An 18,276-nucleotide genomic window follows, 5' to 3' on the forward strand; every position below is an offset into this window, starting at 1 on the left:
GACCATTAAGTCTGACCACAAGAAAATTTCTATTATGTCACACTTTAAGAGAAACTTCCTGGGAATACAGTGTCATTTCAGGTTAACATTCCTATGAAAACAATATGCCTAAGGAGAACTACTAGAACAGTGACATTTCCTCACCTCTAAAACCATTCGTCCTTGTATGTCAGTTAATACTATTAAATAAATATTAAAAACAATAAACTTGTGTAATCACTTGAGATTATCCCAGATTCCCACACAACTTGATCCAAGAATTTAGAAAATATGGGGTGGGAAACTATATTCAAGGAGAATTACTTAATGCAATCACTTTACCATTCTATTTTTAGCATAAAAAAATACAATAACATACAACAATACAACAGTAACAAAAAAGGTAGTTCTAAACATTTCTGTAAGATTGCTTAGGGGTAAGTTGCAATGGAGGATATTTATTAAGGATAAAAAAGCCTCAATTTTTACAAGAACCTGGCTCTAAAACTGACCAACTGACCTGAATTAACTGATACCTTATAAAATTCAAGGTTCCAAAAGGAAATCAGAGGGTCTCAGATCAGTAACTGTCTAGTAATCATCTACATACAATATATGCATAACTAGTGGATATTCAGCCTCTGTTTTATAATATCAAGAGATAACTAACTCATCATAGCATGCCATTTCATTCCATTTTGAGAGGGCTCTCATTTTTAGCAAATCCTACTCAAATCTTATCCACTATCCAGGACCAAGTTAAAATAAATCTACTCTTTCTGCCTAATATTCTCAGTCTTCCTTCATCTTTTTTGCCACTCTAAATAATCTCCCCCCCGCCTTAAATGGGTCGTCAAATGTTTTGATTTCCAGACCCCTCATTATCCTGGTCACAGTCTCTTAGACACACTGCAGCTTGTCAATGTCATTCCTCAAATGTGATACCTCGATTTGAACAGGAAGTTCAAGAAGAAGTGTTTTGACTAGGGCAGAATAGAGCAAGGGTTTTTGCAATATTTAATAGTGACCTATTCTTTGGCCCATAGTTGATTTCCTTTTCAATGATTCTTAATGGAAAAAGAAAAATGTTATTTGCTTTTTCACAAGAGGAAAAATTCCAAAGTCAAAACCCTAGATAACCAAAAGAAAATTTTTGATATAGACTTTTTCTCATATTTCTGAAGTAGAACTTCAGAATATTTGTGTATCTTGTAAAAATGTATTTAGTTTCTAATTGGAAAATATCATATTCATTTTTAAATTCTTATCCCTTTCATTATAATTACAAAGCCAGAAATAAATTATGCCTTATATAATTTATGAATTTAGGGAAATGCTAATGTGTATTATGGAATGGTTTTTAGCATAAGGAATATAGTTATGAAATCTTGGAAAACAGAGCACTTAAAATAGAAGGTGCTTTCGAAGCTTTTTCCATCTTAAATTATACAAAGACTGAATTGAAATAGACCAAAGGAAATATGCAAAGTAAGTTATTTTAAAACCAACAAGCCCTCAAAAATTGTTATACATAAGAAAAAAAGACATGCCTGACTCTGGGACAAAAATATTAAATTTACTATAAAACTGTCAGAACTAAAAATCATTGCCCTACCACCAATGCTTAATCATCAGTTTGGGGGAAATGACCATGTTGTTCTTTTAATATAATCTATATTTTCATATAATCAAATTAATTATTTAATATAATACAAATATATTTTAATCCTATCATAATAGTAAAATTATATATATGCAATTCTATGAAAAAGCTATTACTATTATCAATAAGCAATTGTTTTTCAAGTACATACTGGATACATGACCTTAAATTGAGTATATTATAAAAACATGATATCCTGCTCTCTAAGAGTTAACAGTAAAATTATTCAAATTAATGGAATTGTAGAATTGTAAAGTTCAAAGAGAATTCAGGAATCAGCTCATTCATCCCAGATAACAATGTTTTCAATACATAATTTAGAAACTCATACACGAATCCCTTCATTTAATAATAAATAGCTACCCTCCCAAGGTTCTTTTTATGAATTGCTATTATTAACAAACTTAATTGTGTTTCTTTGTAACTTCCATTGGCATCTGTGGGATCAAGTAGACCAGATTAAGTCCCTCTTCTATAAGAAAATTTCACAATTTGGTGATAAATGGTTATTAAATCTCACCATCATGAGTCATCACTTCATAGTGTTATTTGTTTGGATCTTCATGACAATGTCTTTAGCCCTCTCATTAACCTAATCATTCTTTTTTGTGTATTCTCTCCCAACCTGTCAAGAATCTTTATAAAGTGTGACATTCAGAACTTAACACAATACCCTAGATATAATCTGACCATGACAACAGACATTTTCATTGAACACTAAATTTAAAATAGCAGTTTTGTTTATCATATCATATCATAATTCACTAAAATTTCTAGATTTTTTAAATATAAACCGAATTTAAGTCTTTACTATTCTGTATTTATGTAGCTGGTATTTTGAACTAAGGGCAAGATGTTACCTATTTAATTTCATTTTATAGGCATCTGATACTTTTTCTATCCTCTCTGATACTTTTTCTATCCTATTCATATTATTTTCTTGAATCTATAATTCACCTTCTAATATAACAAGCATTCCATTGATTCCTTTATTCAAATCATCAATTTAAAATGTTGAATAAAATAGAGCCAGTGACATAAATATGTAGCACTCCACTATAGAACTATCTACAAGCTGCCATTAATCATTACTACTGAGGTTCAGTGTTCTGATTCTTAGACACTTAACTTTTTTATCATCTGACCTTTATTGATCCATCCTTAATCATAAGACTTGATGGAATTCAGGTGTATTTTACTTCTAATATTTACCTGTTCTATCAGTTTAGTGTTCCTGTCCAATCATGAAACAAGATTAGTTTGGCATTAACTGAGTATTAAGGAACCATACTGACAGGTAGAAATGAAACATCATTTCCTTGTCTAAATGCTTACAAACTACCATTTTAACAATCCATTTTAATATTTTCTAATGAATCTGAATCAAGAACACCAATCTGTATTTTTTTATTTAGAAAAATCTGTTTTCTTTTCCCTTTGGAAAACTATAACATTTGTCAATCTTCAGGCATATACCACCTATCCCATTCTCTACCATTCCTCAATGACCACAGGTCTTTTATGTATCAAAGAATTTAATGCTATAAGGATCTTGGACATCTAGTTTTATTCTCTTTTTTTCAGATGAGAAAAACTGAGGCTCAGATAAATGAAATGATTAGTTCAAAGTCACACATGCTGCAAATAGCAGAATAATAATTCAAATCTTGAATTTTCTAAATCCAAATTCAGTATTATTTCCACAAAATGGTCATATCTACTCACTTTTTAGTACCCTGGGATACAATACTTTTGAAATGACTAAAGATTTTTAAGGGCAGCTAGAAAATCTCTCAAAATTTTTGTTTTTTTCCCATGTTAGGCATGGAAGAAAAGTTTGTAACTCAGCAGCTGTCTATACATACTATCTGAACTGGCTCTAGGAATATGGAAATTATAAAAATAATTTATATTAATGTTGAAAATTTCTAACCACTTCCTACAAAAAAGCGACCTTTTGGCTGGAATTTTTTAACATTAGAAATTCAATGCATCAAACCTTATAATGTATGTTAAATAGGAAATGAATCTTAAAATTGGCCTCCTTCAAGGCTTAGTTTAAATGAGCACTCCTAAACCCAGACTTGCCAGTGACTGAAAGACCCCAGGCAAATCTTTTAGTCTCTGGGTGCTTTAGGTAGCTCTCTAAGACTAAACTATAAAGTTCTCATTTACAATGGCAGAATTTCCTAATATAAGTTCCCTCTGAAAATTAAATCACAGACCTATTCACTATTGCTATGCCTTATCTTCTAAATTATTTAAGAACATTTTCTAAATCTAATAAAATAAACATGCAAAAGATACCTTTAGTTTTTCTTCTGTTGCCAAAGTGTACAACTGAACAGTCTAATGAAGTAAAATTAATTCTTAGGTTCTTAAATCTAACCCAGTCATTTTACAACCATATAAACTGAGACTCAGAGATGATGTGACTTGCTCTTGGTTCCATAACTAAAAAACAGTAGATTCCAGACTTTTGGCACTTATTCATAGTATTCTTTCTATCATGCCTTATTGTTTTTGAAGATCATCCAGAAACCTAATTAGAACCCTTATTTCCAGAACTGAAGAAAAAGGTCACTAAAAACTGGAACCTAAGAATAGGAGAAAACATTACACATTTAAAATAAAAATTACTATACTTTTCTAGAAAATTGCCTGAGGTTCAGAGGTTTAAATGACTTGCTTAGAATTTGTTGTTCAGTCATATTCAATTCTCTGTGAGCCCCATTTGGGGCTTTATTAGTAGAGATATAAGAGTAATGTGTCACTTCTTTCTCTAACTCATTTTACAGTTGAGAAATGGAGGCAAACAAGGGTTAAGTGACTTTTCCAGAGTCACATCACTAGTACCTGTCTGAGGCTGGATTTGAACAAATAAAGATGAGACTTCTGACTCCAAGTCAGGTACTATATCCTCTGTGCCATCTAACTGCCCCTGCTCAGGGTTACATATTTAATAAATATCAAAGGTAGGATTCAAACTCATTATTTTGTTGCCAAGGCCAATTGTTATAGGTAAGGACATATTCTGAAATGTAACTCATTGAGCTCAAGCATGGTATACTTCATATCACTTAATGATATCACTCCATTAAGGTCTTGATTGGGTATTGTTATTATGTGACAATGAACTTGGATTCTTAATCACTCTCTGCCAGTGTATGCCAAGCTCTGGCTCCCAATCAGGAAAGGACTTTGCATTTTCATCCATTCTGGAATGATATATCACCAGAAAGCAGGCCCATTACACATGACTATTTTTAGCCATAGCAGGACCTTGCCTACTAAGGCAGGGAGGGGAAGTGATTTACATAATAGAGGACATACACATAATCCCAAAAGTGCTAATTATTTGAAGAATTCATGAATTCAATTAATAGAATCTCTTTTGATATTTGATCTCAGCATACTTGACTAATTTCTCAATGTGTTTATATTTGCATTTATAAACATTTAGTCCCTGAATTTCAGCTGAAAAATTTCTTTGAATCACACCTTTGTAGAAAAACTAGTAAACCAAATAACCACACTGATTTAATGATCTGAGATTAGATGCTATTTTTTTTCCTTTCGATTCACAGCAGGGCTCATTAATATTTAAAGGCTACAGGTTTATGCTTTAAAGTTTAAAAAGACATATCAGGAAATGCTTGGGGATTCTACAGTGCAAATTCTAAAATGGAAAATTTGTATGTTCAGCATTTTAAGTTGTGTATTTCTTTTTCCCCCCTAAGAAATTTCTGATTTTAGATTAATGGGAAATACCAGTTGCATATGTTATGTTTAACTTATGATTACAGTTAGGAATAGGGATAAGGATTAGTCCTATGATTTCCTTGATATAGGAAATTCCCAGATGATGGGACACTCTCTAGAAATGCAGTACCTTCCTGTGAATTTATAGCCTTAGAGAGTTGCCTAGAGCCATAAGAGTTCAAGTTACTTGCCCTAAGCCCCAGAGTCAATATATGTCAAAGACAGAACTTAAACATAGAATCTAAAGGCATTTCTATAAGCATTATACATTGCAGGCCATCATTTAAAGATGTTATAATTCCTTGCCCACAAATACTGATTTCCAGTCTGAAATAAAATTGTATTTTTTTCAATTTCATATATATATAAGAAATAATCAGTACATCTTGTGAAATATGACATGGAGAAGTTCTAACCTTTAAGTCACCATTTCTAGATATTTACAGTCTATACTTTCATACCTCCCCTCTTCTATCACAATACTGTCATTTCCACAACGCAAAGGAAATTCTGGCCTTTGTGAAAGGTATTGAAATACATTTATGGAAAATGTAAGATTAGCAGTGAAATATTATTGTAATTTACTGTGCCATATAATTATACTACTTCAAAAACTAAAAAAAAACCCCTTTATCTTTGAAATTCCAGTCCTCAAAGAAAATCATTTTCTTAGCCACTTCTTCACCTACAGGAAGAATAATTTGCTCTGACTGTGACCTCTTGTCTCCTAAATCTAGGCCACAGGTTCCTCAATGGTTTGCCCATTTAATCAATCAAACCCAACTATAGAATTGGTGACTCCTCAGACTTTTTATTATTTCTATCCTGTTTTTCTGCACCCTTGGATAAACCCCTTCAATTATTTTGCTCTTCCTCTTGGGCTGTCACTTCAGCAGAATAATTCACTGCTCCTGAACAAGTCTATCTTGGCTCTTCTTCATTTCCAGCAGATTACTTACAGACATTGTTCCCCCTTTCTTTTCCCACTGTTCCAGGACCTAATCAAAATACCACATACCCATACTTAAAGCAGATTATTTAGCTTCTGATTTTATAAAGAAATCAAAGCCATGCAACAAGAGCTCCTTCTGCTTTCCTCCACTGCCCCCACAAAATTTCTCTACATGAGTTCTATTTAATTGTAATGTTATGTAAATAAGTGCTTCGTTTCTTTCTCTGCTCCCATTTTTTCAGCCCCTAGCAATTTAGTCTATACCTATTACTGACTAAAACCAGTTCCCTAAAAGTCAGTGATGATCTCTTAATTACTGTATTCATTACATGTTTTTTTCAATCTTCATCCTTAATTTAAATTCATATAGCTAGTGATACTTTAAAAAAAACTTCATCCTTCTCAATATTCTATCCTCATTTGGCTTTAGAGATCACACTCTCTCCTGATTCTCCTTTTGTTTTTGTAATTGTTTCTTGTTTCATTACTGGCTTCCCTTCCTCCCGATGGCTTTCCAAAGTTGGTTATTTCTCTTTTATTTTCTCTCTATATTCTCCCTTAATATTCTCATTCACTCTGGTGTCTTCAACTATCATCTATTTCCAAATTACTCCTAAATTTAAATATCCTTTCCAGACCTTTTTTTCCCAAGCTACCCACCTTTGGCCTATAGGCTGTACCCTCTAGTATAGCCTCCTAGATATGCTACCTTATTTTAAAAGCAGGGATAGTTAAAATGGGAATGTGGAGTGAGAGGGACAGGGAAAAGTATTGTATCTTAAGAAAATGTCCACTGGTGATGTCATATGTATACATAGAGCAAGGGTTAAAATTAATGAAGGCAGAAACATAATTGATATTTACCACATGCAGATTACCTGGGTGGAAAGAAGAATTTTACAAGAAGATTAGGAAAAAGGTAACATAAATCTGGCAGATAGTCATTATAGAATAATAATTGGAACTTTTACTAATTCAGATATTTATTTGAGTTCTTTTCCCAAACCAGAATAGTTTTTTTTTTTGCTTATTTGCCTTAATGGTAATGTCATTTCACAAAAAGGGATGGAAGCTGTAAAGGAAAATTCTATTCTGGATATGAATTTTTAAGAAAGATTTTATATATTTTTGAGTTTTATAATTTTTCCCCTAATCTCACTTCCCTCCCCCACCCCCACAGAAGGCATTCTGTTAGTCTTTACATGGTTTCCATGGTATATATTAATCTAAGTTGAATGTGATGAGAGAAAAATCATATCCATAAGGAAGAAAAATAAAGTATAAGAGGTAGCAAAATTACATAAGATAAGGTTTTTTCCCCCTAAGTTAAAGGTCTTTGGTCTTTGTTCAAACTCCACAGTTCTTTCTCTCAATAAAGATAGGATTCTCCATTTCAGACAGTCCAAAATTGTCCCTGATTGTGGCACTGATGTACTGATCAAGTCCATCAAGGAAGATCATCACCCCCATGGTTGCTGTTAGGGTATACAGTGTTTTTCTGGTTCTGCTCATCTCACTCAACATCAGTTCATGCAAATCCTTCTGGGCTTACCTGAATTCCCATCCCTCCTGGTTTATAATAGAACAATAGTGTCTGGATATGATTTTCATCAAAAAGGAGGAAATGGTTGTGGTAGAAGTCATGGGACTTTGAGAGAGGAGTCACTCCTCCATGGAACACAAGTTAAATGTCTGAGCTAATGGCAATTAAAAAAGCTAAGGCTATTTTGTAGTGCATCAAGAATTTAATAGCTTCCAAGAGTAGTTTGGTGGCAATTTGGAGGGGACCTGAGTTCAAATCCAACCTATACAACTGATACTAGTTGAGGCAAGTCATTTAACCTTTAATTGCCTTTCATCTTAGGCCATCTCCAATCATCCTGATTCATATATGGCCACTAGACCCAGATGGCTCCGAAGGATAATGTGAGGCTGGTGATTTAGCACAGCACCCCCTCACTCAAATCCAGTTCACTTGTATTGGTATCCCCTCCCTGATATTATATTATTTTTCAAGAATGAAGGGCATTTCATATGGGGGGGGGGGGTTGGAGACCACCGTACAATATGAATGTATTCTGTGTTCATTTTTTAAAACCTTTTCTTATATTTTTCCATCCTATCTCATGGTTTCTTTCTTTTCCTTGGTCCTAATTCCTCATACACAAGATAACTAATATGTAAATATTTTAAACATAAATGTATATATGCAACTTTTATAATACTGTTTGCCATGGAGAAAAGGGGGATGGGAAAGGAGAGTGGTAGAAAAATTATGTAACATACATATGCAACTGGATGATGTTAAATAGTTTTCAAAGCATGTATTTGGAAAATTAAAATAAAATATCAATTTAAAAATGAGAATGAAGGACAAACATCATCTTATTCTTTCAAGAGTAAGAAGCAAAGCCCTATTCTACTCTGGCTTGTATAGAGAATTTTTATTCAGTTGAAAGTTGGATTCCTGGGTCTTTGAGACCTTGTCCAACTCTAAGATCCTGCAGGTCCTCTTCTGTTCTTTTGTTCACATAATTTTCTTCTTCTAAAATGCTCTCTTCTCCTTTTGTTCTGTCCATTCAAATACCATCCTTTTTTTTGAAATCATATACAGGGTAACTAGATAGCTCAGTGGATAGTTTGCCTCAACTTCTCATTTGTTAAAAAAAAAAATGAGCTAGAGAAGGAAATGGCAAACTACTCTAGTATCTTTGCCAAGAAAATCCTAAATGGGATCATGTTATTTTGCGTAAAGTCAGGCTGGGGCTTGAAGAACACATGCATGAACCCTTTTCTTCCTTTTGTCTCACATCTTTGCTAGTGGTGCCATGGGTCACCAACAGCTCTCCTGGAGCCACCCTTGTAAATTTGGCCAGGGGTCTCTGTTATGTCTGTTCAAACCGCCATGGCCTGATCCGCAAATATGGCCTGAACATGTGCCGCCAGTGCTTCCAGCAGTATGTGAAAGACATAGGCTTCATCAAGTTGAACTAAATTGTATTTACAGACCTCCGCTTCATTAATTACTCTGACCATCAGTGGCCACCATTGGATTTCAGTCTGTACAACTTTGATCTACCCACTTGAAGATCGATTCTGTTGTGCCTGCTATGCTAATTTGTATATATATATATATATATATATGTATATATATATATATATATATACATATATATATATATAATTAAGAAAATGTCATCTCAGTTATGACTAAAATTTAATGTGAACTTATTGACCCATCAACAAATTATGTGAAAATAAAAAAATAAGATATTAATCATAAAAAAGAAAACCCTAAAATGGGATCACAGTCAGACCTGAATGAAAGGACTTTAACAATAAGAACTACTATCCACAATATAATCTGCAGTCACAATCCATTCCTTGTTCTGAAAGCAAAAGCATGTTGATTGAATCTTTCTTTTGTCTGTTTCGCACAGTATTGTGTATGTGTTATCTATATCTCAGGTGAGACATTAAGCTCTATGAGACCAACAATTCTGTCACAAAAGCACTGTATCTCTCTCTCAGTATCAAGCACAGTGAGCTGTACTTATGAGGTACCAAATGAAGTACATGTGGAATTAATCACACCAGAATATGCTTTTCTGAATTTTCTCACAACGTTTTTATTATTTTATTGCTACTTGTGTTAATATGTCATATCCATTTCTGTATAAATGCCTCCCTAGTATTACTGCCTAGGAGACTTTCCCTTAAAACAAAAATGGAAGAAGAAAAAAGAAAAAAGGAATTTATCAAAGCCAATTGATACCTCAAGCATATCTGACAGAATATGCAACTATCTTTATCTATAGTCCCCCTAGGTCAACAATCAAAGGAAGTAGATACATTTTCTCAGCTCTTCTTTAGAGCCACAAAGAATTATAATTATAGAGAATTCATGGACAATGAATCAATGACAGATTAATAAGCTCAGGAAAAGAGACTACCCAATAGAGGCAGAAGTAGCACTGGTTGTTTTCCTAGTATAAGCTCTAGTTCTGTGACCTTGAGCAATAAGTCACTTAAAAATTCTTGCACTCAGTTGCCTTATTTTAAAAATGAAAATCTAAACTAAATCTTATAGAGTTCTTCTACCTTTCAAATTCTATGATTTCAGACATACCATAACTGTTGGTCAATACTGAAATTCAATATTTATTATTCAATATTCTGCAATTATTATCTTATATTTTTAAAATTAAGATTTAATTTCTATAACTTGACTGCATGCCTAAAACAAACTGTCCCAAAGTCAATTTTACTTTTTTAGAGCCATTTTATTGAGTTACAGGATACTGCCTTGTTTCCTCTGTGTGCTGTGGGTGCTCAGTAAATTTTGATTGAATTGTTTTTGATATTTGGCTCAAGAATAGAATAAGGGTATAGAGAAAAATTTAATTTAAGGAAAAGTCTTAAAGATGTTACCAGAGAATGAAGATTGGTAAAAAGCCTGTCTAGGAGGCAAAGATGTGTCTGCATGTTCAATATTGAGCTCTGACTTTAGATATCTAATACAGTGTCAAAGATGTTTATTCTACAAAGCAAGAAAAGAACTTTAGCTATTTAAAGTAAGCTTAATGGTATTATATAATATGCATTAAACAGTGGCCAAGTTGAAGAATAGGCAGACTCTTACTTTCTTCTACTCATTAGGAAAAACAAAAATTCCATTTCTTTCCAGACCCATGGGCAGGTGGGAGACATTGGGGGGGGGCAGTTTTTTTTTTTGTTTTGATTTGTTTCTCTTTCAACATACCCTTTCAGATTTCAAAGGCTAACATTATTCTTACTTTTCTTCCTCTGAACTAAAAAATTTACTGTTTTTCAACTTGAGATACTGAATCAAATTTAGAGTGGAAAAAATATTGTTCAGTCCACAAATAATTATTTTTAGTATATTCAAAATACAATGATCCAAGACAATCCCAAAGGTCTAATGATGAAGCATAATATCTGCTTCCAGGAAAGAACTGATATTGTTTGAATACAGATTGAAGCATACTATTTCTTCACTTTCTTTATTTTTCTTTTCTTCTAGTTTTCTTATACAAAATTACTAATATGGAAAATTTTTACACAACTACACATGTATAACTTATATTTGATTGCTTATCATCTCAAGGTGGGAGAAAGAAGAAAGGGATAGAATTTGAAACACAAAACTTAAAAAAGATGATAAAATTGCTTTAACATATGCATATTGTATATATGTATATGATTAATGCACAAACCAAAGCAGAATCAAAATGAATATTTAATTGTCATTTTTTTCTCAATTTGAACAGAATTATCATAAGCTTTCACATTGGTATATTACAGATAAGGAAATAGAAACCCCAAGAGTTTAAGCATAAGTAAAAAAATGATACTAATCATTAAAATTTTAAATAAAAATGCTGTCCTTTATGATATGATCAAAAATGAAGGTCTTTTTGTATTAGAGTAAAATTTTGATTATTCATTATTGAATTGATCAAGTAGAGATCCTTCTAATATTTAATTGTCATGTAGTAAGTCCATAATTTTTTAACATTTATGAAAATGTAAATATATCAAAGATCTAACATGTCAATTCAAAAATTATCTACAGTTTTCAATCACATTAAAAATTTTAAATATGAGATTATTAAATAATATAGACTTTTTTAAATTTATTTTTTTATTCTCATTTTGTGCAAATGTTTTTTTACATTAATAAAATATTCTTGTTTACCCCTCATTTTCACTTTCACATTAGCAAGCACACACATTCACAGCTATGAACAGTAGAAGAAAAAAATGAGAGGTACAATACACACAAGTTTGTGGAGCAGCTGGTATTCTAATTGGTCCTTCACTGGTCTCGTTTGCACTGCCATTCTAGAATAAAGAACTCACCATTCATTCTTTGCATATTTTCATTGTTTGCCTTAATATTCAAGTTTTCTGTTGCAATTCTACCTGCTTCAAAGCACAGTGCAAATCCTTTAGGCTTTAAGATGACATCAAGTCCTCATCAGTCCTAGGATCTTCTGATAGCAACAACTAAAGTCCCAGCAAACTCTTGGTTGTCAGCAGCCAGTCAAGGTGAAGAGTTTTTACAACATTGCACAATACAGAAAAACAACCTCAGGGGTAAGATTAGGTTAAAAATGTTTTAGTTTTAAGAATCCTTATTTGCTGTAGAATTCATGTGTTATGAAAAGTGAATATTATTTGAAATTAATGTGAGTTTTTAAAAATTGAGCTGTTAGCACAAAAGGTCATAAATCTAGGAAATACTTAGCAAGAAAGAAGTTTTTTGAATTATCAATTTTATTTTGTATAGTACCTTTTATGGGCTATTTTATAGGTACTGTGAAGAAAAATGCTTTACAGAATTTTATCATAAAGGATTATATATATATATATATATATATATATACAGAGATTATATTTTCAGCAAACTCTAGTAAAAGATTACAGCTTTTGGTGATTACAAGAACATAATCCCCTATTTCTTATATTTTTAGAGTAGTAACATTCACATTTTTTACATTCACATCTAGGAATACTTTCCACAAAAGTTGCATATTGACAGTATATAATATATATTCATAGAGGATATTTTCCTTAGTATCACCAATTGGGTTTTAATGAACAGTCATCTTTCTTTTTCCTTGTTTCAAATATGCATAAATATTGCTTGATAAATTATGGATTATATGTTCCCCATCAACTTCTGGTGGGCATGCCATTATCTGAGTATAATAAAGACTGTTTCTGATTTATTTTGGCTTATTAACATGAACTAGTAAATAATAAGTAAAATCATGTGAAAATATCCATGATTATCATAAAATATCCCCACCTGGCCAGAAAGATATTCTCAACCTATGACTGCATCCTGAAATTCAGCTATAGTGATATATAAGATAGTTTGTTTACTTGCAGAAATTATTATGAAATATAGGCATGGGGGCAGCTAGGTGGCACAGTGGATAGAGCACCAGCCCTGGAGTCAGGAGTACCTGAATTCTAATCTGGCCTCCTCACACACTTAATAATTACCTAGCTGTGTGGCCTTGGGCAAGCCACTTAACCCCATTTACCTTGCAAAATCCTAAATATATATATATATATATATATATATATATATATATATATATATATATATATATAGGCATGGCAGATGTTATTAGGCCTATTTTTCAGATAAACAAACAAAAAAAAAACCCTGTTGAATCATCTCCAACTTTATGACCAGAAATTCATCAAAATTCCAGGCACTAACTATACCATAGAGCTTTTGTAGGATACAGCCTTGCCCTAACTAGATGTGTATATAAGTCACTTGTGGTTTAAGTTTCCTCTTCAATAAAATGAAGGTTTTTGAAAGAAATTATTTTTAGTATTCCTTCTAGCTAGACTTCTATGATACTAATAAATAATCCCTGCCTTAAAGGAATTTATATTCCACAGTAGGAGGCTACAGAAATCACATACTCTAGTAAACAAATAATAGGTCCTGTATAGTTTTGAAAGTCATTCGTTTTAAAGCTAGGGACTGAATGAGATGATTTTTTTCAAATTCTTAGCTCTACCCTGCTGTTATTGTCTAAGAAAGTACTGACCAGAGGTGTGTTGCAGGAAGGAATTTAATTCAATAATTAGATTTTCTTGTCCTCCCATTTTGCTCTCCTAATTAATAATATGTCATTTTAAAAAACTTTCTGTAGATAATTAATATTGATTAGAAGTCAGGTTAGCCACACTGTCTGTAACAGAATCTATGCAAGGAAGCTTTCAACCAGGAAGATAACACAAGTCAATCTTTCACCAGCCTAAGATTAGTTGGTTGTAATTGAACCTTCATTAAGATAGTTTAGATAAAGAATTATCATTTAGATAAAGAAAATCATTTTCTTTATCTGTTGTTTGGGGCTGATAACTTGGAACTGGTTCTGAAATGCAACTCTGTAACTGCAACTATATCATTTTTGTAGCCTGGTTTAATCTCTGTAAGACTTCCCCATCTAAAGCCCTAGACTCACCTGCTTGCATAAATTAGGAAGAATTAGAATCTCTAGATAAACTCTAGTGTATCATGAATGTTTGTGGATGGTTGCAATATCACTATTATTGTTGGTGGTGCTGCTGTTGTTGATATTTTTCATACTACATTATTACTATTTGCTACCATAAGGAAAAACAAGAATTCTTAAGTTGGTAACATTTCAAAAAAGTTGTGAGACTCCCACGCTTAGATGCTGCACATATGGGCTCTCTACAATTTGGAATTTGGGTAAAAATTTTGAGAACCACTGGAATTTAGGATATATACATATACATATATATATACATATACATATATATATGTTTCAGGATATTTCTCTGAATTTAAAGTACTGCATGAGAAATCAACCTATATATATATATATATATATATATTGCAGGTTTTAATGTAGAGCCATCATTAATCACAATTAGATAGAAAAAACTTTCATAATATTATCCTTTGGGGGGAAAAATATGTCTTACACTCAAGATAAATGTGATTTTAAAGTCTTTCAAGCATTCTATAAATGATATAATAGTGTTGTTAACTATGAATGTTCAGTTTGCTTTTCTAGAAAACAAATGTTCTTCTGGCATGCTAGGAGAATTTTTCATCTAAAAAAGGAAATCTCAAGGATGAATCAACCAGACTATAAATTCTAGAAAACTCAAAGCCACGTTTTTGCTATAATCTTTGCTCTCTAATACACAACATGCTCTCCAAATTAGATGTTAAACTCTTACTGCAGGAGTTTGGTGAGCTGAATTGAAATGAAATGAAGGACTATATTTTTTTGAATACAAATTAAAATTTTATTCAATGATTAGTGTGAGATATTAAGGAAAAGGGAATTCTCACATATGGGATTTTCACTGCATGGAAACACATGATTTCCCGACATAAAATTCTAGACATAAAGAAAAACATTTGCTTGGACAAGAGAAAAAGCATCTGCTTAGAAGAAGCATAGTCATGGAAAGAGACAGAGGACATTGGGTTTCCATGCCAATAAAAGCAATAAAAAGGGACAATGCTTTCCAGATTATTAATTTCCTTCCTAAAGACTAAAGATGAGACTCCATATGTTATCTAATCACTGTACAGTAAAGGGGGGTCTATCACTTCCCTAATTCTGGCTAGGATCTCTAAATGTAATCTGAGATCCTAGTAGCTTTTTTTACTGTCATACTACAGTACATACACACACACACACACACACACACACACACACACACACAAATACCACTTGTGATGCACTACATTCACTGCTTTTTCAAATATATAATCATGCCTCCCCATCTTGCAGGGGATGGAGCAAGGTAACAACAATTTATTGTTTAATATGCTTCAAGCACTTTACAAATATCTCATTTGTTAAATCAACTTCTTCAAAACAATTTTGTAAAATTTTTAATTTCATCTTGTTTCATGCAAAATCACAAATAACAGACAAATTCTCTCGCCTACAGATCATTTTGGGTTCTGATTGTGTCATCTAATATCTTCACTATGTTTCTAGGTTCAAATATTAACTTCAAACACTATTAGCTGTGTCAGTTACTCACTTATGGGAGAATCATTTAACTTCTCTAAGACTGTTTCTTCATTTATAAAATGGGATAATGACACAAATAGGATCTATCTTAGATAGCTGTTAAGCAGTTCAAATGAGATAATGTGTATAAAGCACTTCTAATACATTAGAGTTCCACATAAATATCAGTTCAATAGCAAATTTGGCTGAATGTAGACAATACTGGGTTTAGAGTAAAGAAGGAAAAAGGTTCATTTCCCTCTTCTGATATTAACTAGTTTTGAAACCAAGGAACAACATGAAACCTTTATGCACCTCAAGTATTGTTCTAGGACTTACTAAATCATAGATGGGTTTTATAAAGTCAGAAGAATTTCCCACACCAAAATTCAATGTGCTGAAGAAATTAAAGTGCATTTTGTCAATAAATAACATTATTATTAATAAGCTCTCCATCTGACCCACTGATTAATCTTTATGAATCTTTTTATTTTATCAATCTAAATCAATTTATTTTTATCATCTTTCAAGCAGAGATCCTATAAATAATCACTTTTTAGTTCAGTCACTCAATCAGTTGTAAATTAAACTGACTCTACTGTCATCTTACCCATATCTCTCCATCTTTTTCACTATGGTTTTTTCAAATACTTTGTTAAAATCTAATCAAATTATATCTATAAAATTTCCCTGATCTATAGAAAATTCAAACAAAAATGTAGCCTATAAAGAATGATCTGGGGGCAGCTAGGTGGCGAAGTGGATAGAGCACAGGCCCTGGAGTCAGGAGTACCTGAGTTCAAATCTGACCTCAGACTCTTAATAATTACCTAGCTGTGTGGCCTTGGGCAAGCCACTTAGCCCCATTTGCCTTGCAAAAAAACCCAAACAAATAAAGAATGATCTGATCTTTTTATAAAAATATATTTATTTTCATCCATATGTATATGTATATGTATAGTTTTAAGCTGCAAAATTTCCTTCCACCCAGCCATCCCATTCCTCTTCCCTCAGCAGCCATCAGATTAGCATTGTACATACATATTTTGATAAACATATTTACAGATTATTAATTTTTGGTATGAGAATTTAGGATTAAGGGAAAGAGAAATCTAAGAGATAATTTTCATAAAGTGTTCATCAAATTCTGAAGGATTTTTCTGCAAACGTGTGTGTGTGTGTGTGTGTGTGTGTGTGTGTGTGTGTGTTTTGTTTTGTTTTGTTTTTCCTCCTCTGAATGGGGATAATATAGTCCATAGCCAGTCTAACAGTTGTCCTAGCTCTGTGGACTGCTGGGAGGAGCTGCTTCCATCAAGGCTGTTCATCTCACAATGTTGTTAATGTATACATTGTTCTCTTGGGTCTAATCCCTTCACTCAGCATCAGATCCCATAAATCATTCCATGCTTCTCTAGAGTTCAACCATTTATGTTTTCTTATAGGACAATAGTATCCCATATTATACATGTATCATAACTTGTTTAGCCATTCCTCAATTGATAGGTAATCCCTCAATTTCCAATTCTTTGCCACTACAAAAAGAGCTGTTGCAAATATTTTGGAACATATAGGACTTTTCCCTTTATTTACAATTTCTTCTGAATAGAATTGGAAATCCCAAGTCAAAAGTATGGTCAGTTTTATTGCTCTTTGGGAATATTGCTCTCCAGAAAGGTTTGATCAGTGCACAACTCCACCAGCAATGTATCAATGTCACAATCCTCCCACAACCTCTCCAACATTGATCATTTTCCCTTTGTCATCTTGGCCAATCTGATTGGTATGAGATGATGCCTCATTGTTGTTTTAATTTGCAGTTCTCTAATCAATAATCATTTGTAATATTTTTCATATGATTATATATAGCTTTAATTTCTTCATTGGAAAACTGTCTGTTCATATCCTTTGACCATTTATCAATTGGGGAATGATTATGACCTTATAAATTTGATCCAATTCTCTAAACATTTTAGAAATGAGACCTTCTTTACCAGAATTCCTAGTTGTGAAGATTGTTTCCTAGCTTTTTGCTTTCCTTCTTATTTTGGCAGCATTGCTTTTATTAGTGAAATAAATTTTTAATTTAATATAGTCAAAATCACTAATTTTTCAGTTTATAATGTGCTCTAATTCTTGTTTGGTCATAATATTATCCCCTTTCCATGGATCTGATAGACAGAGTATTTCTTGGTCTATTAATTTATCCATGGTATTGCTCTTTATGTCTAATTTCTGCACTCATTTTGACCTTGTTTTGGAATAGGATGTGAGAGGTGGGATCTACGCCTAGATTTTGTCATACTATTTTCCAGTTTTCCCAACAATTTTTGTCAGACACTGAGTTTTTATCCCAGAAGCTAATG

General features: G+C 32.5%; 1 protein-coding gene and 1 pseudogene across 3 annotated transcripts in view; one reads left to right on the forward strand and one right to left on the reverse strand.

Moving 5' to 3' along the window:
- The window catches only part of GUCY1A2 (guanylate cyclase 1 soluble subunit alpha 2), a 406,888-nt gene that overhangs the window by 175,787 nt on the left and 212,825 nt on the right, over positions 1–18,276 (reverse strand). The window lies entirely within an intron of this gene.
- LOC141488287 (small ribosomal subunit protein uS14-like) lies at positions 9,152–9,350 on the forward strand (annotated as a pseudogene).

Source organism: Macrotis lagotis, chromosome 1 (genome assembly GCF_037893015.1).
Source record: "Macrotis lagotis isolate mMagLag1 chromosome 1, bilby.v1.9.chrom.fasta, whole genome shotgun sequence".
In the NCBI taxonomy this organism is placed as follows: domain Eukaryota; kingdom Metazoa; phylum Chordata; class Mammalia; order Peramelemorphia; family Peramelidae; genus Macrotis; species Macrotis lagotis.